At 28.5% G+C, this 12169-nt stretch overlaps 1 long non-coding RNA gene across 1 annotated transcript; it reads right to left on the reverse strand.

Annotated features, from left to right (window-relative positions):
* Positions 1–8867: 8867 nt before the first annotated feature.
* LOC108218307 (uncharacterized) lies at positions 8868–9337 on the reverse strand. The gene is made up of 2 exons (XR_001806349.2): positions 9222–9337; positions 8868–9125 (listed from the first exon to the last, which is right to left on the reverse strand). It is a non-coding gene; the product is annotated as an uncharacterized LOC108218307 (long non-coding RNA).
* Positions 9338–12169: the final 2832 nt, after the last annotated feature.

The raw sequence follows: 12169 nt of genomic DNA on the forward strand, positions 1-12169 counted from the left end.
ACATATTACATCAAAATGAATCTATGTATTCCTTCCAAATTGTTTGAAAGTGTTTATTTTGTTGTGATATAATTAAATATAAATAAGATAAATGGAAGAAAATTCTTTTATCGATGATAATAATAGTATATTCGATATTTTGATAAAATTCTAAACTTTGTATGTGGACCAGATTTTCAATATGCATGTAAAATCAAGTTTAACAGATAAATTCTTTTATTGATTTCTAACATGCATGTAAAATCAAGTTTAACGGATTTTCAACTTTGGATCGTAGAAGCTTTCTCGAGAAAGAAGTGTTCAATTCTTACTTGTAGAAATGGTTTCAAAAACTTCTATATTTGTACACCTAAATTTGTTAAACTTTTATATTTGTACAAGAGTTTTATGGTGTGTACAACTTCAGAGTTTTCACCAACACGTATATGGTTCAACGCGTCAGTGTAGTGTTCAACACTTCTTTCTCGAGAAAACTTCTGCGATCCCAAGTTAAAAATCAGTCAAACTTTAATTTTACATGCATGTTAGAAACGTAATAAAATTTTTACTATCTTTAAATTGACTTGACCGTCACATTCATTTTTACTGTATTGAATAAACATATATTTATGCAGAACATGAGTGACAAACTTCCATACTATGGGACGTTTGGACAAACGAAGTGACTTTTTGCTTAAACTAAAAAAGTGGAGCAGAAGTGAAAAGTAAATAAGTGAATAAAGTGTTTGGAAAAGAAGCAGAAGCTATGAGAGAGAAGTTAGGATTCTCAGCTTTTTAAAAGTGCTTCTGCTTCTTTACACAAACGGATCAAGTTTATGTCAATGAGTGGTTTTTTAAGTTGCCGTGCAGTCGGGGTTAAAATCCTCCAGCCCATGTAATCACTATGTCCAGAGTAGGCTCAATCCTGTAACAAGTAAAGTTAAATAAGCCCAGCCCAGCCCAGCCCTTCTGTTAATTTAAAAAGTTATCATGCCCTCGGTGGTCCCCAGCCTTCCTCGGGTGTCTATAATTTATATCACGATACTGGCCCAGCCCACCTGTGGCCCAGATTCTTTACCATTATGTAGGTTTGTTATTTTACTGATTTTCTTGTCATTACGTGCAACTAGCTTTTCAACCTTTGCCCGGGTTGTTTTAAATTATTTTTTTAATAGTTCTTATATCTCTTTGTTCATTTTTTTAAATTAAAATTATTTGTATTATAAAAAAATTTTAATTTGATATTAAATTTTTCCATCATCTAATAAAAAAATCGAATAAAACCTGACGAAAAACCAGTGAACACTTTGCTGAGAAACGAAGATTCTTGTTTGTTTTTCTTCGAACTCCCAATCCGCTCTCGCTCGTTGCTAGTAACGGAGTCTCGGTTGATTTCCCTTCCTTTAGCTATTCAAATGTTCCGGTTCATATTTTAAGCTAGTAATGGAGTTTCGGTTGATTTTCCTTCCTTCAGCTACTCATATTTGTCGGTTCATATTTTTTAAGTCATATTATGTTGATTTTTATATGTACTTATATTATCACTATTATGATATTTGTTAAAATATAGATATAAAAAATATCACCATCTAAAATTTTATTATATAATTAAATTACCCTAAAAAAATTGTTAAAAATTTGATAAAAATAAGATTTTTGTCATACCAGAGTTTTTGTCATATAGTTATATATTATATTTATAATTATATATACATACTTTTATTAATTCATAATAATTAAATATTCTTAAAAGCAGCCGATTAATCGATAATCGAATGGATTTTTAATCCGATTTGACAAAATTCGGTTAAAACGATGATTAATTGGTCGAAAATTGGATAAATCATGTAAAATATTAAAATTTAAAAAAATGTGGGACAACTTTAAAATTTTAAAATATGGTTATATATATAATAATATTAAATTAATTCTAGATAATGATCCTATTAATCATTTCGATAAATCACCGATTTTCAGATATCCTCTTTTTACAACACTGAATATTTATTTGTTTATTTATTTATTAAATCATAATTATAAATATAATATATATATATATATATATATATATATATATTTGTATATAATATACATTTTTGTATTGGAATTTTGATTATAAACTTATTAATGCATATTAATGAATAGACATTAATGTCTAATAAATAGGCTAGTATTAGAAGTCTATAATAAACTTTACATATATTAATTAATATATGTATAATGAGCAGGGGTAGTTTAGTATTCGAATTAAATTATTTGCAGTTGCTCTATTAGATATATAATAGATTGGTATTGCGTATTGCATTCGTTCTGCTAGAAATTCAACACACCCTTGTTTCTTGAGACTCTTCGTTATTTTAGCATGGTTGAATCACAGTAATAATTTTGTTCTCGTAATTTTTAAGCCACTTTGATTTATTTTTTTAATTGAGTTGTATTAATAAAATTTAAATTATACTCATCTTCACACATGACTCTAACTGCGCAGATGGATATACTCATATTCACACATGACTCTAACTCGCAGATGGATATACTCATCTTCACACATGATACAAAAAGAATTTCATGATAAAATAGAGGTATTGAATATATTAAAAATATTTCATTTCAATTATCAAAACCGAAAAATATATCATTTATTTAATTGATATGAATAATTGGTATACATCTTAATTGCACCAAAGCCTGAAAGACTAAGAAGTACAAGAGAAAACACAAGAGCATCCGAATCCACCGACAATCGGGCCGATGCAGACTCCGACACCGTTGTGCTGCTCCCTGCAAGTTTGTACACAATCCGGACATTTACTTATCTTTATAATATCCACACAAAGTGCACCTTCAACTCCATTTGTCATCAATGTAGCTGCAAAATACATTTATAATTTATCAAACTCAAAAACTTTATTTAAAAATTAATTTTTTAACTACAGATATATAAATATCAATTTTTTGATAATTTAGATTTATATATCGTATAAATGAGTATCTTTTTAATACATTTCAAAAAAATTTCTGGAATAACAGAGGATAATTCCACTTTCGGGAATGACGAAAGAAAGACATGAAAATAGAAAGAAGACACGTTGAATAAGCTGAAAATCTATAGTTCTATACCCAGATGGAAAAGAGCAAGAAGACCAAAAAGTAAGCAATGTAATTTTCCCATCTATTATATGTGTGTCTCTGAAATACTTGTGAACTGAGTATATGCTGCACAATGGTGGTACTACCAGTACTTATAAGCTGGTAGCATAGTAGATCTTACGTTAAGGGACGTAACCGTCGAGAATATTTTCAGTTTTGGTTAAACGTATTAACTATCGAGACAGTAATTATTGATTTGTTGTTGAGCCCCCACCTATCCAGAGTTAAAAGTCAAAATTCAAAATTTCGACCTTCCATTCGAAATTACAGGCGGATTCATATTCATTACATTGATCAAACTAGGATAATTTGAATAGGGATATGTTTGTATCCGTATTCTCATTTGGATTATTTATAAGGCGGAAGGATTCTCGGGTCATAACCGTTTGGATTTGGGTTTAATTTTCATTAAAATATAATAATTTATTGTTTTCTAGTATTTAACATATACTATAAATAAAATAAATTTATTTATAATTATTCTGTAGACGTGCCTCCTTTTCTCACGGTCCTTACAAAATAACATCAAATGTTCTAAACTAATTAAATTTTATAACTAAATATATCAATATCCTAATTATTTATTTAAATTTGAATTGAATATGTCTAAATTTTGATGATAAAAATGAATCTCATAGATGTCATAAGTATCATTAACAACAGATTTTGAATGATTGTTAAAAGAATAACGTTATTTATCTCAAAATTCTTTTTCAAAAAAAATTTCAAAGACAACGTATTATTAATTTGAATTGGTGATTAATATGCATAAAACACATTCTATTACTATTCGTGTGTAGAACTAATATTGATTAATTTGAATAGGTGATTGATATGTATATAGCATATTTCATTGCTATTCGTGTGCAGAATTAATTATGCGTTGCTAACTTAGATTTGAATTAAAATCAAAAAATAATTTTTGAGAAATCTTGTATTTTTCTAAAATATTTGTGATCGTCTGAAAATCTAGTTTTTCTAGATTATCATGTGATATAAATATGGAAATGGCTTTTTATAAAAACAGTTGATGGAAAGATGAAAATATCTAAAAATAATTGAGTCGAACAAATATAAAACGAATTATACGAGTTGATTAATATAATTTTATGGAGATAAAGTCAAGCGACTTTTTAAAATTAATGCATGTATGTTGTTTCAAAAAAAATAAAAATTAATGTATGTAAATGTCCGTTTCATCACAACTCGTTTGAACTATCGACTATAATTACAATTTCATATAAATTTTTAACAACATATCACACCAAAATACATAAAAATTAAATCAAAATCAAATTGCTCGCTCCTCTCAATTTTTTTCCTAGGTGCCCATCAGAATTTGTTCTGAGCGTGACTACATTTGAGCATATATCTGGATATAAAATTCATTTTTGAGTTTCAAGTCTCATATAATTGTTACAAATGTTGCGATTTGAATACAGACTGAATTTTTCTTTATAATTTTGAAAAAAATTATTTCGAAAATTCAATTAGCATCCAATTTGTAAAACCTAATTGCTGATCTGCACAAATTAAATAACATAGTATATCGAATAAAGGGAAAAAAAGATATAACAATTATATTGGCCGAGTATCGATGGATATCGATAAGAATTAAAACCAAGAATCACGGTTTTGACAAAAAAAACAAAAATACAAGAAAAAAAAAACAAGAAAAAAAAACTAAGAATCAGGACATCTGTAAAAACAAGTGCAAGCCTGTGGGTTAGTGATAGTGCACGCCGCCACGGTGCTTTTGTTGGGATGTTTCTTTAGGCAAGTATTCAAGCAAACCGAATATTCACACTTATCCACCCGCATAGAGTCTTCGCAATAATTAACAATTTTGTTCATAGTCGATTCAGCTGTAAATACAAATATTCAGAAATTTTTGAAGCTTAATTTCATAAAATATTATGACTAGAACGAGAAGTTAGAAGGGTCACCTGAACACAGAAGGGCTACCAGGCAGAAACAGAAGAATTGTAGCTTTGCCATTATTCTAGTACCGTACCCGTACGACGGAGCTTACAAGCGAACGGAATTTATTCCAACTTGGATAAGTGCTAATTATGTTAGTTTATTTAAAATATGATATATTTCTATAATAACTATTGCCATATTTAAATTTGAAAACTATTTCTATATATTAAAGGAAGAATTAAAGAATAATAGTAAGTCATTAACATAGTTCTCCCTCCCCGATCTCAATTCATCGTCCCTATCTCCTTCTCCACTTATTCCACCTTCATCTTCACCTCCATCATTAGTTCTTTCTTTCCATCTCAATTCTCTCTCTCTCTCCTGATCTCAATTGCTAGTCGTCCCTTCTACATCAACACAACACCTCTACTCTTGTTTAAATTTTTTTATCAATAAACATTCTCATTTATCTGTTTCTTCTTCAATAAAATCGAATTTTGTTCTACAAAACTCGAAAATATTTAAATTTTTTCATTTCCTTCTGCTTGAGTTATTATTTGTGTGTATGAATGTCTAGTTTTGTGTGATTTGTCTCCTTTTATTTGATGTGTTGATTATGTTGAAATTGAATTTTACAGTGTATTGGGAGATATGTAAATCTCGCATCAACAACACTTTCGGCAATTTTATAGTTGATGTCCGACAAGTAAATAGCTGAGATTGTAATTAATTTAAATTTTTATGCGGAGTCTAATTGATTTTAGATAAAATATAATTGACGTACAATCCTTACATTTTAGGATAATATTTCAAAGTCTCGTGGATTATGATGATAACTATAGGGAATAAAATTATTTTGAACAATACAAAATTCATCAATTTATAGAATTAAAAAAATGATAATGAGTTTTCAAATATCATAATATTTGAATAAATTATAAATAATCTCAATTAAATATTATTAAAAATTTTAAGTATAATTTATATTCCTCATGATCCTATGGAATAACAGTAGATTTTTCAGGATAATTTAAATTTTTTAATAAACATCTTAAGATTTGAATAATTTTTAAATTCCAAATCGAATAAATAGAAAAGAATATATCAAACTAGAGATTTTGTAGATTGTTTAAAATTATTCAGGATGGGCATATCTTAAATTCTGGCTTTCCTTCAATATCATCGTGGTCTTAAAATTTGACTTTCTTTCATTATCATCATGTGTGGGAAAGATGAGTGCGGATACATATACGAGTACGCGGTGGTAAATGAATATTTTAATATGATAAATTTAAATGAAAATATGAGAATTTGATTGCGAAAGTTTGACAAAGATTAATATATTTAAAATATATATTACACATATATTTAAAGAGATATATTTATTTTTAACTCAAATAATTAAATAAATAAATTTAATATTCATAACAATTTATAATATAATTATTGAATGACACAATTATTATGAGATAGTTAAGTGACTAAAAATTCAATTAATTATAAAGTAAATATTTATAAAAAAATCTCTAAAAATCGAGTGTGCTATGCCATGAATGAACGAGAGATCATTTGATATAAACATGGAAATGTCCTTAATATTTTTTAATTGATAACTGAAACTTTCAAACCATCCGATCATAATCAAATCGCTCCTCTCTTTAATTTTTTTCTAGAACCACCCTGTGCAGCGTACTCTTCAGAATTTGTTTGCCTGTGATTACATTGAGCATATACCTGGATATAAATTCTTCTGCTAGCTTCCAGGTCATATACAATTGTTTTAAATGTCCAGATTTAATGAATGAATTTTTCTTTACGATCTTAAAAAAATATTAGTTCAAAAATTCAATTAGCATCCAAATTTGTAAATCCTATATCAAATAAACGAAAGAAATATAGAAATAACAATTATATTGGCCGAATATCCATGGATATTGATAAAAATTAAAACTAAAAATCACGACATTTGTAAAAACAAGTGCAGGCGTCTACGTTAGTGCACACCGCCACAGTGCCTTTGATGGGGTGTTTCTTTAGGCAAGTACTCAAGCAAACCGGAGTTTGACATTTATCCATCCACATCGTGTCATCGCAATAATAATTAATCCCGCCGTTCGCTGTCGATTCCGCTGCAAATAAATAAATTCAGAATTTCGCAAAAGTTAATTTTATAAATTATATGACATTTAATCTTTGAACAGAACGAGAAGTTAGAAGGGTCACCTGAACACAGAAGGGCCACCAGGCAGAAACAGAAGAATTGTAGCTTTGCCATTGTTCTAGTAACGTACCCGTTTGAGCTTACAAGCGATTTATAAGTTAAAAAATATATTATCTCTCCGTCTTATTTATACAGGGTCTGATAAGTGCCAATTATGTTAAAAATAATATGTTTCTTTAATAACTACGGTCATATTTAAGTTGATCGAATAAAATTTGAAATCTAAAGTTTTATTATGGATAAAGTAATTAAAATAAAATGAATATTTTCGATATCATCTGCAAGTTTATGTGGTATATTCAACCGAGATTTTAGTGTCGTGTGTACGATCTATAAATTTTAATAAATCGTATCTAATTTTGATTCTATGCGGATTCTAGATTAAATATCACATAGTTGATATAGAGTCATAGAATTTAAAGACAATACTTTAAAATCTTATGGATGTAGGTGGAATTTCAAAAAAGATTAAAATACACTGAATAATTCCACAAAAGCTATCATATTATGAAGTCCAAAAATTCGGCATTTGAATACATGATTTAAATACTTATAAGATTCAAAATTTTTGTAATTCTTTTTATAATTATTCTAAAAAAATTCAAAAATTAGAAATCTTGTAAAAATGAACAATCGTTTTTAAATAATTATTTAAATTCTGAACCTTATTGTTCTAAAAAGATCTTTTTATTCTCTACAACTTTCGTTCTTTAAGTTTTTCCGAAAAATATCGTTTAGATGGTCAGAAAATTTAAATAAAGGTCTGATTTTAATTAAATATAATTAAATTTCCCAAAATGCCCCTGCAAAAGTTAACGATAACAGCAGAAATTAAAGAAAAGGGTGCAAAGTGTCTACGAGTTAAAAGTCTGGGGCTGCAAAGTGTATTTTCCAAAACTATTAGGTGCAATGTGCATTATGTCCAAACATAAGGGGTGCCAATTGCATATAACTCTACTTATAATTCAATACCATCAGATTTTCAAACATAATTGATGCCTATCAGATTTTATATCATAAATTAAAATCTTAATTGAATATCTCAAGATTATGATATATTCTTTAAGATCCGAGTTGAATGCATTCGGATTTCATAAATGAAATAATTTTTTTAAAATCTTTATTGAATGCCGTCCTAGACAATTATAAACATTATTTTTATATATTGTTGAAATATAATAAACACAAAATGTTTGCATTGAAATTTATACTCTCAATCTTTTATTATTAAAGACGGAAAATATGCTTTATTAGCCTAGGAGCCGAATGTTAACAAATCAAAAATGCTCGATCAAGCGGCCAACGTTATAGTCCATTTTACTAAATGTTATCATACAAATATACAATCTAGTCATAACCTGATCCGTTTAAAATTTCTTGATTGAGCAACCAAAGCAAATAGTCTATTTTATCAGATGTTATCATACAATCTAATCGGACTATGTGATCTGTTTAATACTCCTTATACAATCAAATCATGTTGATTTATATTAAATTTTTGACTCCTACAACTAACCAGAGCAATACCAGATACTCAAAAGAGTTCCAATATGTTCAAGTGATATGATCTAATTTAATCTACTTTGTCGATCAATTAATCGGAAATCATTTTGAGATCAATAGCATTTCTCCATGTTTTATTTCATTACTAAAAGGGAAGATGTTGATTAAACTTAAAACTAACGATCACATCTATAAAAACAGCTGCATGCACTTCGGCCAACACAGAATCCAGTACTGCCTTGCTTGTGTCTGTCAAAGCAAATCTTGTTGCAGTCGGAGTATTTGCACTTAACAATGGTTATGAAATCAGGACAAACTGCAGCACCCACTTTGTTCGTCGTCAAGGTCTCTGCAAAAAAATTGTCAAGAAAATACGGGTTATGTAAATTTACTGCAAATTAAAAGAATTGAATAAAGAGTTTGATGGCTAAGGAGTAAGGATCACCTGAGAGGAAAAGGGCTAGGAGACAGAAGCAGAGGCAATGTAACTTTGCCATCACAGTGTGTTTGTTGTGTTGATCTCTTCGTATGATACTACGTGTTATATAATGTTCGAATCTCGTCAACAACTAACTGCGGACTGCCACCAAATTGAGACATTTATGATTTTATGTATGTCACCATTTGACCCCTGAATCAAGGTGGAGCTGCTTTGTTTCTTCATCCATTTGCTGATGTAAAGGCCACATGTACTTCTGTTGAACTGTAAATTTAATATAAACTTTATCGGTTTGTCTAGCGTGTGTCCATGAGTACAAGCTAAAAACTAAATTTTATGTATATAGCTTAATCTGATTGGTGTAGTGTTTATATATGCAAAATACATAATCTGATTGATGTAGTTTTTATATACGCAGAATAAGCTAAATTCATAGAGTTTGGTACTTAGCATGTGGTCATGAGCACATCCTGTATAAACCACCGAAACTTTTTTATTATAGGAGTTACTCGGGTCAGATTTTGTAACTCCTACGAAAAAACATGGTACTTTCGTGGGATACTCTGAAACCCAAAATCTTTGTTGTTATAATGGATTTCATGAAGTCTGCATCTAAACATGGTGTGTTCGGAGAAAGATTAATTCAAAAGTGATGGTAGGTTCAGCACAGGGTAGATTGGAAATTGAGATGGCTCTCTTTTCTTTTCTCATAGGCCTTTTAACAAGACACAAGAACAATTGAGCAAGCGCTAATATATGTTTGAGAAATACATTCATGCATCTCCAACTCCGTGAAATCCTTACACAAAAATAAAAAGATGGAAATCGGTCCCAAAACATATAGGATTTCATCCACCAAATCAACTTCCTTTTACTGTACCCAACACTCAGTATTCATTGTCACTGCAATGATTAAATATCCCGTAATGAAATACTCACATCCATCATCTCGTATCAATTAAAAGTATAATAAATCTTTTCGAGAGTATGTTAGCATTAGCTAAATTTTAATAACAAATAATTATAAATCAAATTAAATTATAAGCTATATAAAATGACTTCTAAAATGATTAAATCATATCAGAATGATGAATGAATTTAATATTTATAAAAATTAGCAAAATTCAATAACAAATGATAAATAATAAATTCAATTAGGAAATGAGTAAAATGACTTCATAAATAATTAAGGGAAATCTACAAAACTACCTACCTTTTCTTTTATTGTTTTCAAAAATACTACCTTCCAGAATTATTTTTAAAAATACCTTTTCATAAAATTTTTTTTTCAAAAATACTGTTTGCAACTTTTGCAACCTCATTTGCAACTACAGGCGGCGCCAGCCGTGTTGCAACCTGATTTCAAGTTCCAGTTTTCAAATATCATTTTCGACCTCATTTTCGAAATCGATATATATATATATATATATATATATATATATATATATATATATATATATATATATGGTTGCATATGGTTGCATATGGTTGTATTTAGTTGCATGTGGTTGCATTCAGTTGCATATGGTTGCATTCAGTTGATTCTATTGTAATCTAATGGCCCCGCCAGGGGCACACCATACATCTGTTGTTACTTACAGTTTTCAGTTGCATTTAGTTCCAACTGAGGTTGCAAAAGTTGCAACTGCAGTTGTAACCTCATTTGCAACTTTTGCAACCTCATTTGCAACTATATATAGTTTTCAGTTGCATTTAGTTGCAACTGAGGTTGCAAATGAAGTTGCAACTGCAGTTGCAAAAGTTGCAACTGCAGTTGCAACCTCATTTGCAACTTTTGCAACCTCATTTGCAACTTACAGTTTTCAGTTGAACTAGTTGCAATTGCAGTTGCAACTTTCCATTTTTATTTGCAACTTTTGCAACCTCATTTGCAACTTTTGCAAACTCATTTGCAACTTTTGCAACCTCATTTGCAACTTTTACGGCTGCGCCGCCCAAGGTTGCAAATGAGGTTGCAAAAGTTGCAAATCGTATTTTTGAAAAAAAAATTTTATGAAAAGGTATTTTTAAAAACAATGAAAAAGATGGTAGTATTTTTAAAAAACTAATTTTACAGATGGGTATTTTTAAAAAGATCCCAATAATTAACCGTATCAAAATAATGAAATTCTTAACATTTAATTGATATAAACAATTATTATATTAAAAGTCATTTGAATCAATTTTATTAATGGGAACACGTGAAATTTATATTATTGCGTAAAATTAATTTTTAAAATTTTTTTATTGGACCACAAGAAATACTTTGTATTAAAAGTAATAAAAAAAAGATAACAATAATTCCTTTTTTTTTTGAAACCAGATAACAATAATTCCTTGATTTCGACATTCAAAATATCTTTCTAACTTTTAAAATTTTATTTTACAAATAAAATTAGTTTTAAAAATAGTTAGCAGTGTTTTATCTTATTATTATATAAACCTCGTTAAAATAATTTCGTAGCCCGCAATAAATTATTATTGGGAGTTTTCTTATCCAACGGTTGAGATTCGGTGATATTTACTTGTAATCGTATGACAAGACTCATAACAGATATCTCAAATAAGAAATATAACAGAATATGTAAAAAAAATCAATTCTAATAGCACATTTCTAGTATGTAAAAAATTAGATGTTGATTACTTTTAACAAATTTTCGTCATCTAGTATCATATATAAATATATAGTTTATTTATGATAATTTAAAAAATAATTTCATGCTGCTTTTAGAATATATTTAAACATCATAACAATGTTGTCGTAATATAACTCCCATAACTTGTATTCCAAAACTATAACTCTTGAGTAAATGTGAACTCCATGAAAACCAAAACTATAACTTAAGAGTAAATGTGAACTCCATGAAAATCATAACTATAACCCGGATATCCAAAAATATGAAAACTATTTTTTTTTGTCATGGTCAACTGTATTGAATACAATAATTGTATCA

Source organism: Daucus carota, chromosome 4 (genome assembly GCF_001625215.2).
Source record: "Daucus carota subsp. sativus chromosome 4, DH1 v3.0, whole genome shotgun sequence".
Classification (NCBI taxonomy): domain Eukaryota; kingdom Viridiplantae; phylum Streptophyta; class Magnoliopsida; order Apiales; family Apiaceae; genus Daucus; species Daucus carota.